Source organism: Anastrepha ludens, chromosome 3 (genome assembly GCF_028408465.1).
Source record: "Anastrepha ludens isolate Willacy chromosome 3, idAnaLude1.1, whole genome shotgun sequence".
In the NCBI taxonomy this organism is placed as follows: domain Eukaryota; kingdom Metazoa; phylum Arthropoda; class Insecta; order Diptera; family Tephritidae; genus Anastrepha; species Anastrepha ludens.
Window position 1 is genome coordinate 41,365,219 of NC_071499.1, and position 18,010 is coordinate 41,383,228.

Sequence of the window (18,010 nt, forward strand, 5' to 3'; positions counted from 1 at the left end):
GTTAGTTGCGCTTAATTCCTGAGATAATGCCGAAATAAGTCATTAATCCCGCTTAACGCCACCGTCTGTCTAGGCTATTACATACTTTATGATGAGGCTACAATGCTTTTAATGATGACTCACATTTTCAATGGCCATTATTGAGACGTCGTTCGCTACACAAAAACTAACTGGTTCCATTTGAAATGGGGGAGGTCGGTCAACACACTCACATTCCATATAATTCTGATTTTCAAAAATGTAAGAAATCTATTTTCAGTCTTTGTTGATGGTGTCTTTGAATTTTATTAATTATCAAATATACTTCACGCACCACAATAGCCGTCACCAGTGGTGCTATCAGGTTAGCTACGAATTTTAGTATAGTTTTATAGAAATTTAGTTTAGCTCAGCATTTCGGTATAAGTCTTTTGACATATCAAATAAGATTCAAATTATTTTGTTTTTTAATTTTTCGATCGAGGAGTCCCTTAAACTATTACCAGTTTTTGTTATTTTTAAAACCTTTCCATAGTTGGCAACTCTATCACACCAACTCAGTCAAACTTTCACTGCAACAGTATTTGCTGTTATCAGCGCTAAAGACGATCCCGCTCACAAACAATTTTCAATCGTCGCACAATGTTTTTGTGCGCCCGCTGTTAAGCACTTCAACGTCGAAATCAGTTTATGCATAAATTTTAAGCGCGCACGTGGTGGCATTGCGAGTCAGTTGAGCACTTCGGTTTCTTTCTGCGAGATCGTTGAGAGGAATCAAAAAAATATAACAAAATTGTTTAGCATCAAAATATTCGAAATAGAAACGTAAGCAGCGGATTGAAACGTAATATCGATTCGAATTAGAATATTGCCAAAGTGATAAAATTATGAAAAAATTGTGTTAAAAAAACTGAAGCTGTTTTGAAAACAATGAATTGGAAAAATATATGCAAAAAAGCAATTTCACGTGTTTATATAGGAAAATTACGTTCATTGCTGGTGCTATTTTTAACGAAAACTCGCAACTCACGAAAATCTTTGAGTGCCAAAACGCGTAACATTTTTTTATTGTTTTTTTTTTGTAATTTTGTTTTTATTTTTTTGTTTTATCAAGTTAATTTGTTTTTATGACATTAAATTTTTTTCTTCTTTCATTTGGCTATGTTAGTTTTCGTTTTTTGTTAATCTAATTACTTTTTGTTAAAATTATACTCTTTTAATATTATTATTTTTTTTTTTAAGTAATTTATTTAATTTTTAAGTTTAAATTAAACCGTTTTTAATTTTTTTTTTTTGTTAATTCCTAATTGATTTTTTTTCTATGTTCGATTCTAATTTTATTTTTAATTTCTTAATTTAATATTTAAACATTTTTAATTTAACCTTTTGTTAGTTTTTAGAATTTCTTTATGTTTGGAACTTAATTCGTCCCTAGGTTTTTTTCTTAGAATTTGTTTTTTAATTTAATTTTAATTGCTCCTTTTCTAATATTTCTCTAAATTAAAACATTTGCGAACTTTAATTACATGGATTTTTCTTTTATTTATGTTTTACTTTTTGTTTTTTTTGTTAATATGACTTTTATTTGACATTTAGTTTAAATGATATATTTTTTTCAATTTAAATTTTTTCACCTTTTTTGGGATTTTAAATATATTTTTGTATAACAAAGATAGGAAACTGACTTGGAAGTCAAACATCTCAGAAAGAGTAAGGAAAGCAAACCTAGCTTTTTATGACTGTAAGAGAGCTTTAGGTAGGACCTGAGGAACTAAACCTAAAGTTGTTCATTGGATTTACACTGCTGTCGCCAGACCCATTCTTCTATATGGAAATGTTGTCTGGTGGTGTACTATGTAGAAAAAAACCTATTATAATTTATTGAATAAGGTGCAGAGATCAGCGGAATTAGCAATACGTGGCGTCATGAAAACCACGCCATCCCTGGCTTTAGATATCATATTATATCAGCCACCCCTAGATGTCTTCTGCAAATACTCAGCGGCCTGCTCCGCTTTAAGGCTCAAAGCGAGTTGACAATAGAGGACTGTCACACATGGACATTCAACCATCTTAGACTCCTACACGGATATACCCAGTGACTGTGATTATCACCCTCCCATTCTTTGCTTCGAAAGGAATTTCCTAATGAAAATCCCTTCTAGACTGGAATGGCTTGAAGAAGATCCAACACCCAATACAACCGTTAAGATCTACCCGGACGGATCTAAAATGGCATCGGTGTAGGATCAGGGTTATTTTGGGAAGAGCTTTCCATTCGCGAATCCTTTAAACTACCGGATCACTGTAGTGTTTTTCAAGCTGAAATAAACGCTATTCATGAAGCCTTAAAATGGCTAAAGATAAACAGAATATCATCAACGGATATCTGCATTCTATCGGACAGCCAAGCTGCCCTACGAGCCCTGGATGCATTCCAAAGAACATCAAGGAGTGTCTATTGTTTTAATGTATAAATCTTATGGTGGCAGATGAGTTAGTGCATTGAGCGCTTCAGTAGGACTGGTGCTAAGCGCTCCTGTAGTTAAGATACACGCTGTTCTTTGTATCTTGTTCCCCCTTAACATATATACATATATATTTTTTTAATTTTATTAATAGGTTTTCTTCTTAATTTATATTTTTTAATTTTACAGTTTTTAATGATATATTTTTTTCGATTTAAATTTTTTAGCTTTTGATGGATTTTTTTTATGCAAATCTCTAATTATTCATTCGTAAAATTATTTAAAATTAGTTTTTTAAATTTAATTTCGTGTTATTTAATTTCATTTTAGTTGTTATTAGTTTTTGAAATCTCTGTTTATTTTTAACTTAATTCTCTTTTAAGTTTATTTCTTGAAACTTACTTTTCCTTTTTAGTTTCAGTTAAATGATTTTTAATTTTTTTTTCGTTTTCCTTGTTCATTCCTCTCGGGAGCATAGGGTCTCGACAAGACTTGTCTTGCATTGGTTTCGTTGATCTATTTGATTTCTGATTAGCCTACCGCTATCAGTCCTAAGTAGCAGCACTTTAATTTATTTATGTTTACTATTTTTTTTATTTTTCTTTCTTAATTTGCAAATTTCATGTTAAATTTTTTTAAATAGGGTTTTGTGTTTATTTCTTTTTAGCTCAAATCAAACACAAAATTTTTTTTGTTTTTATTAAATTTCCTTTTTATTTCTAATTCTTTTTAGCAAAATGCTAATTTTTAAGCTGTATTTTTGATATACTCTTTTTATTGTTTTTATTTAATTTAATTTTCTAATTTTATTTTTTGTTAATTGTTTTTTTTTTGTTTCGAATTAAATTGTTTGTTGATGTTAATTTTCTTAATTTTAGTTTCTTATAGTGTTTTATATTTATAGTTTGATTTTTTTTATTTTGTTTAAATGGATTTATTTATAATTTTTTTCGTATTTGTTAGTTAATTTATACTTTCTCTTTACTTTCCATTTTGTATATAATATTTAGTTTCATACTGAATTTCATTTCTTCTATTTTAATTATTATTTTACTATTATTTACTTTTTTTAACTCTATTTTTGGTATATTTGTTTTTTATTTCAATTAATCTTCTTATTATATTTTTTGGTAATTTAAAAAAAAAAAATTTTTTTCAAATCAAATTTTTTACTGATGTTAATTTTTTAATAAATTTTTTAAAATAAATCTTTAATAATTTTTGATACTTATACAATAGTTTAATTTTTTTTTCAGTTTTTCTAAATTTGTACTTAATTTTTTATTTTTTTTATTAGTCTTTCAAGTTTTTAAAACTCATTTAATATAAAATAGTTTTCTGAGTTTACATTTTCCAGCCTATTTAACTTAATTTTTTTTTAAATTAAAGTTTTGGTAATTATTTGTTTTCGTATTTTTTTAATTTTCGTATAGAATTTTTTGATTTGCGTTTTTATTTTATTTTTTCTTAATTTGTAAAATATTTTTTTTTAATTTTTTTGTTTTCTTTCTTAATACTTTCTTACTTACTGCTGCCCTGATTTCCCTGTGGAGATTTTTTTAATAAAAGTTTTCAGCATTTTTTCCCCCAAATTTAATTATCTGTAAAGTTTTTTCATAACTTTTTCTCTCTTATTTAATTTCGTTTTATTTTTTGTCATGTTTTAGTATATATCTTTGTTTTGCTTTTCCCATTTTCTTTTCGTGTTTTGTTTTGTTTTTATTAAACTGTATTTTTCAGTTTGTTTTATTTATTTTTGTTTATTTAGAATATTTTTTTCAATTTACTTATGTTTTGCTTTTTTTTAATTTTTGTTTTAAATAAACTTTTCGGTTTTTGGTTTTTTGTTTAATTAATTATCTTTAAGGATTTTTTTTATTTTTATGTTTTTTATTTAATTGGTTTCCATTTAATTTTTTTTTCTTAATTTTTAAGTCTACTTTTTTGATTTTTTTTTTGTTAAATTTTTAAATTAATGTTTGGTGTTTTTGTATATTTTTATGATTTTTATTTAATTTGCTTACATTGAATTTTTTTTTTAATTTTTAAAACTTATTGTTGGTTTTTTCCCTTTACTATTTTTGTTTTTTATTTAATTTGTTTCCATTTAATTGTTTTGTTTTTTGTTACGTTTTTATATTAATGTTTGGTTTTTTTATATTTTTGTGTTTATTATTTATTTTTTCTCATTCATTTTTTTTTTTTTTTTGTTAAATTTTAAGCCTACTTTTATTTTATTTTATTTTTTAGTTTTCCTTTTAATTACTTTCTTACCTACTGTATGTTTCAGTGTTGTTTTCGGAATTTAATAATCCGTAAAGTTTTTTCATATTTTTTTCTTTCTTATTTAATTTTTAATTTCATTTTGTTTTATTTAATTTTTCTAAAGGGCGATTTTTTAAGAGCTATAGGAAAGTTTTTCAAAAGAACACACGTAAAATTCAGAAAAATGCATGCAATTTTTATTTAAATCGATAGTACAGTCCATATAATTTAATGTTTGAAGATTATTTCATGCAAATGTTGACCGCGACTGGGCTTCGAATGGTCCATCCGCTTAGTCCAATTTTGGCATACTCTTTCCAATGTTTCGGCCGGTATCTCACATATAAATGCTTTAATGTTGTCTTTCAATGTGTTAATTGAAGCAGGCTTGTCTGAGTAGACATGAGCTTTAACATAGCCCACCAAAAAATAATCTAAAGGCGTTATATCGCACGATCTGGGTGGCCAATTGACAGGTTCCGAACGTGAAATAAAATGTTCACCGAACTCGCCTCTCAACAAGTGCATTGTTACGCATGTTGTGTGGCATGTGGGACCGTCTTGCTGAAACCACATGCCTTGCAAGTCAAGCTCTTGCATTTTGGGCAAAAAAAAAGTTGGATATCATTTCACGGTAGCGCTCGCCATTACTCTCACAGTTACGTTACGATTCGCAGCATCTTTGAAGAAGTACAGTCCAATGATACCTCCAGCCCATAAATCGCACCAAACTGTGAACTTTTCCGGATACATTGGGAGCTCTTGCAATTCTTCTGGCTGATCTTCACTCCAAAATCGAAAATTCTGCTTATTTACGTACCCATTGATCGAAAAATGAGCTTCGTCGCTGAACACAATTTTTCGTCTTTAAACTTTCTTAACAGAACACGCATTTTTATAATAAAATTCAATGATTTGCAAGCGTTGTTCGTTTGTAAGACGAGTCATAGTTAAATTATAGACCAAACTGAAGATATTTGAAAGTGAAACAAAACACGAAACGAGCGTCAGCTGTTTAAACAGCTGTTTAAAAAGATAATAGCTAAAAAATCACCCTATAGTTTTTATCGCTATTTGTTTTTTTATTTAACTGTTGTTCCAGTTTGTTTTATTTAATTTTTATATTTATTCAACATAATTTTTTTAATTTACGTTTGCTTTGCGTTTTGTAATTTATTTTAAATAAAATTTTCGTTAATTGTTTTTTTTTAATTATCTTTTAAATTTTTCTTTTTATATTTTTATGTTTCTTATTTAATTTGTTTCCATTTAGTTTTTTGTTTTTTGTACATTTTTTAAATTTTTTTTTATATTTTTCTATTAATTTTTGTATTTTCCCTTTCTTCATGATTAAAGTTTTCATTATTTTTTAATATAATTTAATTATCTTTAATTTGTTGTATTATTTTTTATTTATATTTATAATTTATTGTTTTGTTCGTTTTTAATATTTAGCTTTGTTTTAATTTTAATTTTTTTATTAATATACTTTTTTTCAATTAGAGTTTTCTTTATGTGTTTTGGTTTTTAGTTTGACTATCTTTATAGTTTGTTTTATATATTGTTTTATATATCTTATTAATTTTTATTTATTTTATTTTTCAGTTTCATTTTTTTTTTGTATTATATTTTTGTTTTAATTTTTTCATTAAAAATTTTCATTATTGTTTTTTTAATTTAGTTATCTCTAAAGTTTTTTTATTTTTCCTTTAACTTCTTTTTATTATTTTTTAAAATTCTTATTATATTTCAATTTATACTGTCGCTTCAAATCGCGTTGATTATTTCCTATTTTGAAAAATGCCTTGCTTTCGTGTGTTTTTTCTCGATGCAGAAGTGAACTACTTTCGGCCGCCAACGCCTGCGGGCGTCAACGCGATCGCTATAAATAAATACAAATATTTAAAATGTGTAGTGTTTGCGCGCCTTTTAGTTGTAGTGAAGCGATGCAACAACAGTTGGTAATAAATTAGTACGCGTGGTTGATTTGCTTTTCACGTTGCTTTCATATATCTATTGCCACATAAATACTTATTTATAATTTTTACTATACTTCTGCCACTGCAGCTGTGGGCTCAAAGTAGCGTGATTTTCTTTAAATAAAAACAATTGAACGAGCATAAATGAGGAATTAGGAATAACTAGTGAACAAAAGAAAATAAACACAAAAAATGCCAAAAAAAATATTAGCAATAACCACCAACATTGTTAAATAAATTGAATTTTGATTACAAAGAAATAAATTTTTAGATTTAAAGACGCATAGAAAAGTGAGGTAAAGTGCCAACACGAGAGCCAAAGGCACATAAAATACGTGCACACATATACACAAAATAACAAATACAGTAAAAACGTTAATCAGAAGGCAAACATTTAATTCTACACAAATAAGGCAAGCGTCAAAGCAACAAAAAACAACAACCAATTAACGGACACCAGCAACAAAGTCTGTGATTTTTTATATAATTTGTATTTTTGTTTGGATCGCAAATTTAATTGTTTGTTTCATTAATTTGCTGTGGCGCCGAAATCTCTACATTGTTGTCTTGCCCTTACGTCGGCTGTCATGTGAAAAATTTAAGTTACCCATTGCCCCACAAACGGACTCACCACAAATGTAAGTAGAACGAAAAGTTACTGTTGACTATAGATAACACAACAGACACATGCAGGCTTACATACATACAAACATGCATAGATAGATAGTAAAATTACTTTAGTAACTGTCGATAGTCACCCCAAGGCACGCACACGCCCACCAGCACCTGCAGTGGCATCTTGTATTACACGCCCCTAGGGGTTTCTTTGCGCTCGGGCACTTTAATGTGGCGGTTCGGCATAATTTCTTGTTCGAATATTTTTTATTTACGCACTTTTTGTTCCCCCTTTTTAAATTACAACCACTGTACGTCGTGTTAGATTCATGTTTTTGGCGCGTTCAACTCAGCTGTTTGCTAATTGTTTTTTATCGCTTGTTTATTTGTGTTTATCAACAATGCAATTTCACACTTTTTTATCGCTAGCCCTCTGAATGCCATTCACAACTTTTTCTTTAATTTTATTACAACTATGACGCCAAAAGTTTAGTCATTAAAAATTTAATTCAAGAAACGTGCCTAGGTGTAGATGTTATGGTTTTGTTTCAGTACACGGCACGGCACTTGGAAAGGGATTTCCAATAGGTATTTAAAAATTATATTTTTGAATTCAACTAAAAATAATTTACAAATCGGACTGAAATTTATTCAAACTCAATATTATTCATAAGACAATTAAGCTTCGATGATCCGAATCGAGTACTTCTCTCTTATGATCTAATTTATGTTGAAGTTCCCAGATCTAATTACCGAAATTTCGTTCCTCTGGTTCCGTGTGCAGAACTCCAAACCTGATTGCCATTCACTTGGTAGTGGCCAGGACGATTCTTCTTCCTACGGTCCACGTACCTCACAACTTCCGGCTTCGCCCAAATATCCTCCGGATAGCTCCCGAACATCCGCTTGAGAGCGAGCTAATGTTTGAAGGCTGATCAACCCAGGAAGTCTGGTTGTGCGCTGGTTTAGGAACCCGCTAAAAATCCTTCCCCTTAATAAAAACAAGGTCACCGTAGCTGAATGGGTTGGTGCCTGACTACCATTTGGAATTCAGAGAGAGAGCGTAGGCTCGAATCTCGATGAAAGACCAAAATGAAGAAAAAGTTGTTCCTTATAGCAGTCGCCCTTCGGCAGGCAATGCAAACCTCCGAGTGTATTTCTGCCACGAAAAAGCTCATCATAAAAATATCTGCCTTTCGGAGCCAGCTTGAAACTGTAGGTCCCTCCATTTGTGGAACAACATCAAGTCGCTCACCACAAATAGGAGGAGGAGCTCGACCAAACACCCAAAAAGGGTGTACGCGCCAACTATACAGGATCCGGCACTCGAAGCGTCACCAACTTCAGATCGCTCGCGCAGCTGATTCACAGGCATCAGCTATCTATTACTTGGCTACATGACAGTCCAGAGTGTTGTTTACAAGTGTGCGGAAGCATTTTGCCGAGACTAAACGCGAAAAAAGAAAACCTGTACTGGGTTTCAAATGCTATATTTGGCTGGAAAATCACAATCAGCGATTGTTCGTGAGCTCGTGCACCTTAAAGTGAATAAGGTTTTAGTTTATCTCACAACGACTCGTGACAATGATACTGGTAGCATTGCGAAATGTCATGGAGGTGGTCATCAAGAGGCTGCAACGTCACGTGAAATGGTTCAAAAGAGGAAGAAGCGACTTGAGTGCCATCCCCGACGAAGTGCTAATCAAATGGCGAAAGAACTGAAAATATCTGACCGTACCATCAGCTGCATACTGAAAAATTATCTCAAAGTCAAGCATTACAACATCCAAAAGACACATAATCTCACACCAAAGCAGCAACAAGTCGGACTTGAGAGAGCGAAGGAGTTGCTTCGCTTGGCCGAAAGCGGTCAATTTCTGAACATTGTGTTTTCTGACGAGAAAAATTTTCAAATTGAGCAATTCGTAAACTCCCAAAACGACAAAGTTTATTTGACCGACCGTTCATACGAGAATTTGAGTCATCGATTGGCCGCCAGGAGGCAGCGCCTGCCACTGGTAATGGTTTGAGCCGCTGTAACCGCAGATGAGCGCTCCCCAATCGTTTTCATCGAGCCTGCCGTCCAGGTAAATCCGATATTTTGTCGGAAAGTATTCTGGATTTTGCTTTGAGTCCGTGGGCAGACAAATATTTCAGTGGCAGATCATGGACGTTTCAACAAGCCTCGGCACCGTCTCACAAAGCTCAAGCGTTTAGCCCAGAATGGCTAAAAAACCACATTCCGATGCGTTCCCCACAATGGCTCTCAAATTCACCAGACGCGAATCCGATGGATTATACTCTCTGAGCCATTTTGAATAGAAAAATCCGAACTAAAAGATTCATCAGTCTCGTGGCGCTGAAAAAAGCCATTGTCTATGAGTGAGCCAAAGTACCTGAAAATCACATTTAATTTTGTATTATTTTTACACATTTTTTAATTTGAATTGAATAAAAGTAGTGTTCCAAACTAAATTTATGGCCCTTTTAATTGGTTCCACTTCGACTCCGGGCCCTGTATATAAATATATAATGAAAAACGAGTGAGAACTGCGAACGAAGAAAGAAAATAGTCTTTAGGGACATACAAAAAATCTTTTTTCTATAGAACTCTCTGCGCCAGATTCGTACTAGCCCTGTATAGAAAGGAAAGCAAAATTATCGTAGATATACTGACAGGTTACAATTTGTTAGCGGCACACACATACAAGACGGGAATTGCAAATAATGTTAGCTGCAGATTTTGCAATGAACTGGAAGGGAGGGAAACTCTTGAGCACCTTCTATGTTCGTGCCCTGCATTAGCTAGAACTCGAATGATATGCTTAAGAGCTCTACAATATGAGAGGTTAGAATGTCTCTCCGGATTAGAGCTTCAGAGCTTAGTTAGATTCGCAGAAGACGCAGGCTTATTACAAGAAGCCTACTACAAGGAAACGTAAGAGTCAAGCTCCATCTGATACCACTAAGGACCAATAGGCTTTCAGCCTGCCAGGTCAACCTAACCTAACCTAACCTAGAACTCTCGATAGTTCCAAAATGGGTATCATTTGGTAGATAAAAGCATCCAGAATATAAAAATTTGCGTTTCATAATTTTAACGCCATTTTTGGGAGACTGAACAACTTTAAGACACATTAAAGCCAATTTCATATTAATATTTTGTCCAGCAGCACTTATCGTTGTAGGCATGTTGTTGCATGGTTACATTTTCTAAATGCTTCAAGTAACAAGAAGCATTTTCTTGCGCACCTCTGGATGACCTTATATTCTATAATAAATGGGCAAAAACCGAATTTCCGAGAAATTAAAAAAAAGTGTTATGCCATTTAAAAATGCACTAAAGAAAATATGTGGCACAATTTTAAAAGGTAGAACTGCCTTGAGGAAAGTGTTAAAGTTAAAAGTTAACTATGAAAATTTGTAATGAAAAGTGAAAATTTTTACATATTTTGTTTTGGAAAAGTTTATAAATAAAAAGTCCATAGTAAATTGTATTCATTTTAATCATTGGTAGTCAGAGGACCGAAAAAATGATGTTTTTCAATAATTTTTTTTTTTTGCTAGTCAATTGCTTTATTTTACAAAAATAAAAACATAGCACTAATACATCATGTTTCGGCTTGACTTTAGCAAAATTTAAAAAAAAATTTATAAATGTAAAAGTTATCGCTGTTTGTGTGAAGCCCGTTTCTCCTGAAGTCCCTTGCGGTGATCATCACAAGTCCTTGGAGATTCATCTAAAATCAATCGGAGAAGAGAAATTAGTTTTATTAACAGATAATCTTGTGCCTGATCGAAGATTTTTTCCAAATGAACAATATGGCGGCCTCAGAAATATTTTTCAGATTTTTCATAGGAAAATAACCGAAAAAGAAATTCCTTCGATTAGGCACGAGTTTTTTATGTTTTCCAAAAGCAGTATACATTATATTGAAATCTACCAACCAGTTTTTAAGTTACAGTGAACAACAGTTTAAAAAACAAGCATTTAAAGTTTTGCCATCGATTCCGGAGCACCCGAGCGCCCTTTGTTAATTGTTGAATAACTCGAAAAGTATTTATCGGATTCACTTAAAATTGTCCCACAATATTTTTAAGATATTTCACTTTAATAAAATGCAAACAAAAATCAAATTTGTTGAAACTTGCGACTACCCTTAACCCTTTAAGTGGCTTTGAAACGCAAACAAATATCAGCGTGTAATTGATTAGTTTTCATTTCGTTGACTAATTTCCGGCTTAGTCAAATGAGTTTATGAGGGTGAGTTGAGAAAAAGTTCAAAGAATTATAAATGCAACATATCTGACGTATGGGCTCAACGAAATTATTAATGCAATTTATCGGTCAACGAAAGTAAAAAGTTTGTTATAAATAATGATTAATTTTAATTATCTCAATTAATTTGTTTATCTGATTTTTTTTTAATGCGTTTTCTTTTTTTGCTCAAATCCGCGTTATGACATTGGAAACGTAATTTATTTTATTTTTTCTGTAACGAACTGTGCAAAATGCACCAAATGTACACAAATATATGCACACATACACATGTACGTGCGAATTTTGCGCTTAGAAAACAGAGCAAAGCAAGCAAACAGCAAATAAAAGCGTGTGCAGGGGAACCAAATGCAATAACAACACTAAAAACAAAAACACAAAAATAAAAAACAAAACAAAAAAACACACACATTTGCAGCTCATCGAATGCGATATAAAAAGCTATCAGTTTAAATTTATTGGAAAAATAAAATAAAAATCATTGAAGGTTGCCAAAAATGCGCTATCAACATATCGCACCCTAAATACAAAAGGGTCACAACTCAAAATGTACTTCTGCTCAAATATGAACGAGACGTTATCAATAAAACGGTCCGCGGATGACATATGGCAAAAATACATTTTTTGTTTTTTGGTAGGACTGTTATAAGCTTACATGGCAAATTTCAGCGTGATATGTCACATAGTTTGTTTTCTGTGGTACTGTAAACAAGTCAAGCTCGAGTGTGGAAAATTTTGAGTTGTGCTCCTTTTGTATTTAGGGTGCTATATGTATGCACAAGTGGCTGTAGGTGTAGTTTTTTCCTTTGTAATTACTGTATGGCATTTATTGTCAAAATAAATATTATTTATATCAGTAGCAAAGAATCTCATAAAAAAAATCGATTAAAGTTTCCTCGAGCAAACACGGTGCACTGTTAATTGATTTTGGGGTGAGTGAAATCGAATCCGAGGTCAATTTGGTCAATACATGTCCGGCAAAAAAACTGGCCAATTTGAAATGGAAATAAATTATTTTTCATATGGACGGATTTACTAGACGGTTGGGGTCACTGATTACAAATCTGAAGTTCTTAAGAAGTTTTTAAAATTTTAAAGTCAAGCAAAGCTGCAGATTTTTACGAAACTTCTTACGGAATTTTATATTGTACATTGTTTATTAGTACTTGAACTTTATAAAATAATTTATGTTAATTTTTTTTTATAAAAATTAATATATAAAAAATTACGTTTACCCAAAGTGCAATGAAAAAAAGTTGCTCCACATTTTGCATCAATTCTGCTTGAAACGTTGATGGATCTGTAAAAAGTAAAGAAAAAATCTTGTAAACAGAGTTGTAGTCGTCGTGTAGTCTGTCGGGGTGGATTTTTGAATTTCGGAAAATTTTGCTATTTACGGTGTGCGTTTTACGTCGTAAATATCACACTTTAATTATGTTTATAAAATTTTGTAATAAAAATCTCAAAAATCTGGCTCAACAGGCTATAGAGAAAACAGTTCCGAATATTAAAAAAAAAACTTTTAAAAACTGTATGAGTTATCACGCAGACCGTGCCGGAAAAAGTAGTTTCGAGAAAAACGAGCTTAAACTTTAAAGTTTCTAAAATCATACTAATTTTGGTGCCGGGACACGCCAACATAACAGGAAATGAATTCGCTGACTATACCGTCAAACAAGCACATCAAACACCAACACTAATGACAGAAAACTTCAACTTAACCGACATTAAAAAACATATAAAAAAACATTTCGATAACAAACAGCACCATACATGGAACTCAACTAATGACTGGTACCAACAGGTAAACCATACAAAAACTCACTAACGGACTTTAAAAAAAATAATAAAAATAGGGTGACCCGACTAGACGTCATAAAGTTCGGACGACTTCGTCTAGGGCATACAAAGACTACACATGGACATTTCATGGCCAACACCAACCCAACTTCGTGCACATACAACCCGGACGCAAGATGTACCATACCCCATTTCCTCCTTCATTGCCCACTATACACCGTCCGCAGAAGGCAAACCTTCAGCAACTCAAATCCAATGACACATCTATTTTCCCCAACCTCCGATTTAATATCTTTAATAAGCGAATTCCTTAAAATAACCAACCTATACCATAGAATTTAAGACACAATACAAAAGTACTCCATATACACAGTTTAAGCGTCAGGCTCCCTCGACGCTATAGCTTTATGTTACAATTAGCTTATAAGATTTACTCTTTAACTAAATTTTTTTTAAATAAAAAAAAATTAACTTTCAAGTGCAAACGAAGGACAGCGCGCATCCAACTGTCAACGGACAGTTACACTTTATACCATAACTTTGTATCTATGGTAATTTTTTACAATCAACTTGCACAGAAATACGCCTAAAACTATAAGGAATAATAATCGATTTTTTGAAAATTCTGGACGTATGTAACCCCTTAAATACATATTTTTACGGAACAGCCGCCTACGAATATAAACTCTTGACATTGAAACTAACAACGACGCATCCAATATGGCAGTTGAATTTACAAAAGACAGTTAGATTATTATGAACCTGAAGTCAGTTTCATTCCTTTACGTCAGGTTTTTATTAATTACATTAAGACTAAAAGTAAAGTGCTGCCTCTATAGCTCATTGAGTTGATGCGTGACTACCACTCGGTTATGCCTGGTTTTGGAGCCTCAGGGTCGAAACACCTTAGCTTTCCCAAACACACTAAATATTTGCCATATATTTCGTTTTCACAAAGTTTCGTTCTCCTTTGCTTTCTTCCAATGCTATTGGCTGCTTTCGGCTTCTACCCTGAATTATTTTTTACTCAAAGTTTGTTTAGCGTGAATCCTTCTCTTTCACAAGCAGTACCTATCGCTCTGAAACTCATAAGATGCCCGCAAAATTTGTGTACTGGCATTTTGAATGCCATTGAAAATTACTCAAACTCATCAGATAGGACAATAATTTGCCACGAGTCTTATTGATTGCTTATGATGGCGAAACGGAACACCAATCTAAGCATTGGAAGATGCTAACCTCAGCAAGAGCCAAAAATGCTTGAGTAAGCAAATCAAGATCAATGGATCGGTGCGTGACTACCAATCGGGAGTGCGTAGATTCTTATCTCCGTGCAGAAACCGCAAAGTTATAAAAACAGGCAATAATAAACCTCCGTGTGCATTTCTGCCATGAAAAAGCTCCTCATAAAAAAATAATATCTGCCGTTCGGAGTCGGCTTTAAGCTATAGGTCCCTACATTTGAGGAAAAACATGCAGACGCACACCATAAATAGGAGGACGAACTCGGCCAAAAAAGGGTGTAAGCGCCAATAATTATTATTATTATAAAAAAGGCTTACAGATACAGCCTCATTTCATACTAAATAAATAAATTAAAAGTTAATTTCAAAAATATCAAACCTAAGAGCTCTTAAATCGAGCTGAAAATTTAAAAGTTAACGAAAAAAAGGATGAGTATTTGACACATTTCCAGCAGGGTATGCGCTACATTTTTCTTTGCATTTATCATTTGCTTTTTCGCATTTCGTTTTTTTTTTATCAAAACCGTCTAATTTTTGCAACTAAGGTCAATGACATTTTAGTCAAAACACAAAATAGAAACTAAAAAAAAGATTTTATTTACAATTTGATTCTTTGTAGTCACTATTTGCAGGCACAAAAATGAACAGAACAAATGGAAGATTTTCATATTTCTTTAAATGAGTATATAAAAACAAAACGGCGAAATATTTGATGTACTTATATAATTTTTATTATCTGCAAAGGCAATCCAAGAAAAAACAAAGAAAAAAAAAACAACAGAACAACGGCATCGATATAATTTTTCTCTATAGCGTCACAAAAACAAAAAATAAAATTTAAACATAAAATAATAAAGGGATATAAAAACTGAATGGCATCGTCTCAGGAATCTCATAAAAATAATATTGACACAGTACAAGCTTGATTTTCGAAGCACAGATACTCAAAAGCACACGAGTCGCGATAATGCAACCCGATTTTCTCTCGAGGTTTCTAGTACTTCCACGTCTAAACATGCGGACAAATACTCTTATTCATTTCATTCATATTTATCATAGAAAAGCTTTTCATGAAATCCATTCAGCATTTGGTACCAGTAAAATACTTCAGAACTTAAAATTTGTAGAGAGCGAGATTAGAACGTACAGTAGAAATTTGATCAGAAACTCCAGAAAGGCTAAGAAAGATATTTTTCATATTATGTTTTTTTTTTGAAGTGAAACTTCTTAGGCGTTGATGGACGAGCGAGAATGTAGAATAAAATTTCAAGGCCACGCAACGTTTTGAGCATTTTCGTTCCGCGAGGGAGAAAAAAGATGTAACGTAGAGGAAAAGGGGAGAGAGAGCAAATACCTTATATAATATATATCTTAAATACACTTTAGGCTATTTTTCCTGTGTTTTTCCTTGTGATTGCTAATTTCTAGTGAGAAATAACACTGCATACTTTTTGGCGCTTGTTTGGTGGTGCAAACTTGTAGGAAATATATTTTTTGTTCCTACTTTTTGGCGTTATATCTACTTAGTGCCTACCTCTTGGCGCGTTTTTTGGTCCCCATTTTTTGGCGTTTTTTTGTATGCCTACTTTTTGGCGCTTGCTTCCGTTTCCTGACTAGTGTTTGTGCGTACTATAAAGTCTATCCATTCCGCCGTCGGATTTATTGGTATTGCCTTGCGGTAATTTGTGCCGTTGCTGCGGTCCTGGAATCGCTGCGTTTGTGCGGGTGATAAACGCTCGGAGTAGTGCGCGTTGATGCCACGGTTTGTGTCCGACGTTTACCTATACCGGTCGACCCTTCTCCGTTTTTTGTAAATTTTGTCTATTTGTATTCTCTGCAAATGTTGTGAATTTATTTAGATATATATTCTTTCTCTCTCTCTCGGGTCTCTCCCTCTTTCTTGCAATTTGGGTTGTGTGGTCATTCCCAGCTGGTGGTTGGCAAATATTCACTACAGTGTCCAATAGCAAAAGTGAAGATCCTTGTCAAAATATGTTGGCCTTTTTCCGATTCGTTCTCTCAAACAGGAAGATTTTTTCAGATTTATAAAAGAATCTGGAAAATTGTCACAGGGCTAGCTATATCTATCTCGGTCCCTATTCTATCACATATATTTTCTTCTGTTACTTCCCTACTTTTCTCCTTGACTACCCACCCTTTTACTTTTCAGAGCTCTAAACATTAGGTTGGGGAATAAGTCCGTAGCCTTTGGTCCCACCTCTCGAACAATTTGTCGATGCCGTTCCACCAAATATCGTTTCGTCTGGTGTCGAAGAAGTTGTTGAGTCAGTTTTTAAGGCCCTCTTTGTTATCGAAGGTAACGTCCTTCATATAGTTTGGCAGGGAGTGGAAAAGGTGGTATAGGTCGGTACAAGGTCCGGAGAATACGGCGAATACTGATGAACCTCCCATTCCAGCTCTTTGGGTTGCGGCTTTGACGACCTGTGCAATATGGGGCCTGGCGTTGTCGTGAAGGAGTATCGTTTGACCATCTCGCTCAGGTCGTTTCAGTCGAATAGCCTCATTCACGCGATGTATGTGGTCAGACGTTGTTGACCATGGTTTTCTTTTCGAGCTTCTCCCAGTGCACCATGTCCCACTAAATACCTATAACGATCTTCTTTGGATGATGATCCGGCGTAAATCTCGGCTTTGGCGTTTCTCCTGGAGCCAGCCTCTCCTTTCTTTGTTTCATATTGATGTATAGGCACCATTTCCCATCTTCCCCATTAGGATATCGATAGATAATGGCAGTGTACCTATTTTAAAAGCCATATCTGTATAAGTACTTATAAATTTAATTAATAAACAAATGCTTTGAAAATACTCAAGAGCTTAAGTTCATTACTTTCAAAAGCACAAAGTTTACTAAGCATATTGCCGTTCACATATGTTAGATATCTTTTTCTTATCATTTCCAGATGCGTTGTTGCAACGACTTGTTGCTCTTGCCTGGTACTTTATGCAACTTATGTTACTACGAGTAATTACATATTTTTACTTCATCAGCTGCTCGGCGACTGGGAATATTTCTATCTTACCCTACACATACACATATACAACCCATACATGCACACAAATAGATAGCACAGAGTCATGTGCCCGCGTATGTGTTTGGATGCGTGCGTGAGAGATTGCTTCAGCGGAAGTTCAAATATTACTGCCTTAATCACAGTAATCATCAAGTACTCGCATGTACGGGCTGCTCTGCGGCATCACTTTGTTATATTAAAATGAAATTAAAATTCAAAATTTTAAACAAATCCAAATCTCAATGAGTTCAAATTAAATTGGCATGAGAAATATTTAATTAAAAGCGAGATGATGTGTGCAGAGATGTAGTAAAAAGCTTGCACCCATGTACACTAGTACCTAATACAC

The 18,010-nt window shown here is 32.9% G+C and overlaps 1 protein-coding gene across 5 annotated transcripts in view; it reads left to right on the forward strand.

The window, feature by feature from the left end:
* Positions 1–625: 625 nt before the first annotated feature.
* Positions 626–18,010, forward strand: part of LOC128857809 (riboflavin transporter RibJ) — an 83,163-nt gene continuing 65,778 nt past the window's right edge. The window contains exons 1-2 of one of the 5 annotated variants that reach the window (XM_054093581.1): positions 626–804; positions 6,963–7,329. The gene's annotated coding sequence lies outside the window, so the exon portion shown is untranslated. Of the gene's footprint in view, positions 805–6,544; positions 7,330–18,010 lie in introns of those variants that run through there. The other 4 variants (XM_054093583.1, XM_054093580.1, XM_054093584.1 and 1 more) reach the window with 4 other exon arrangements.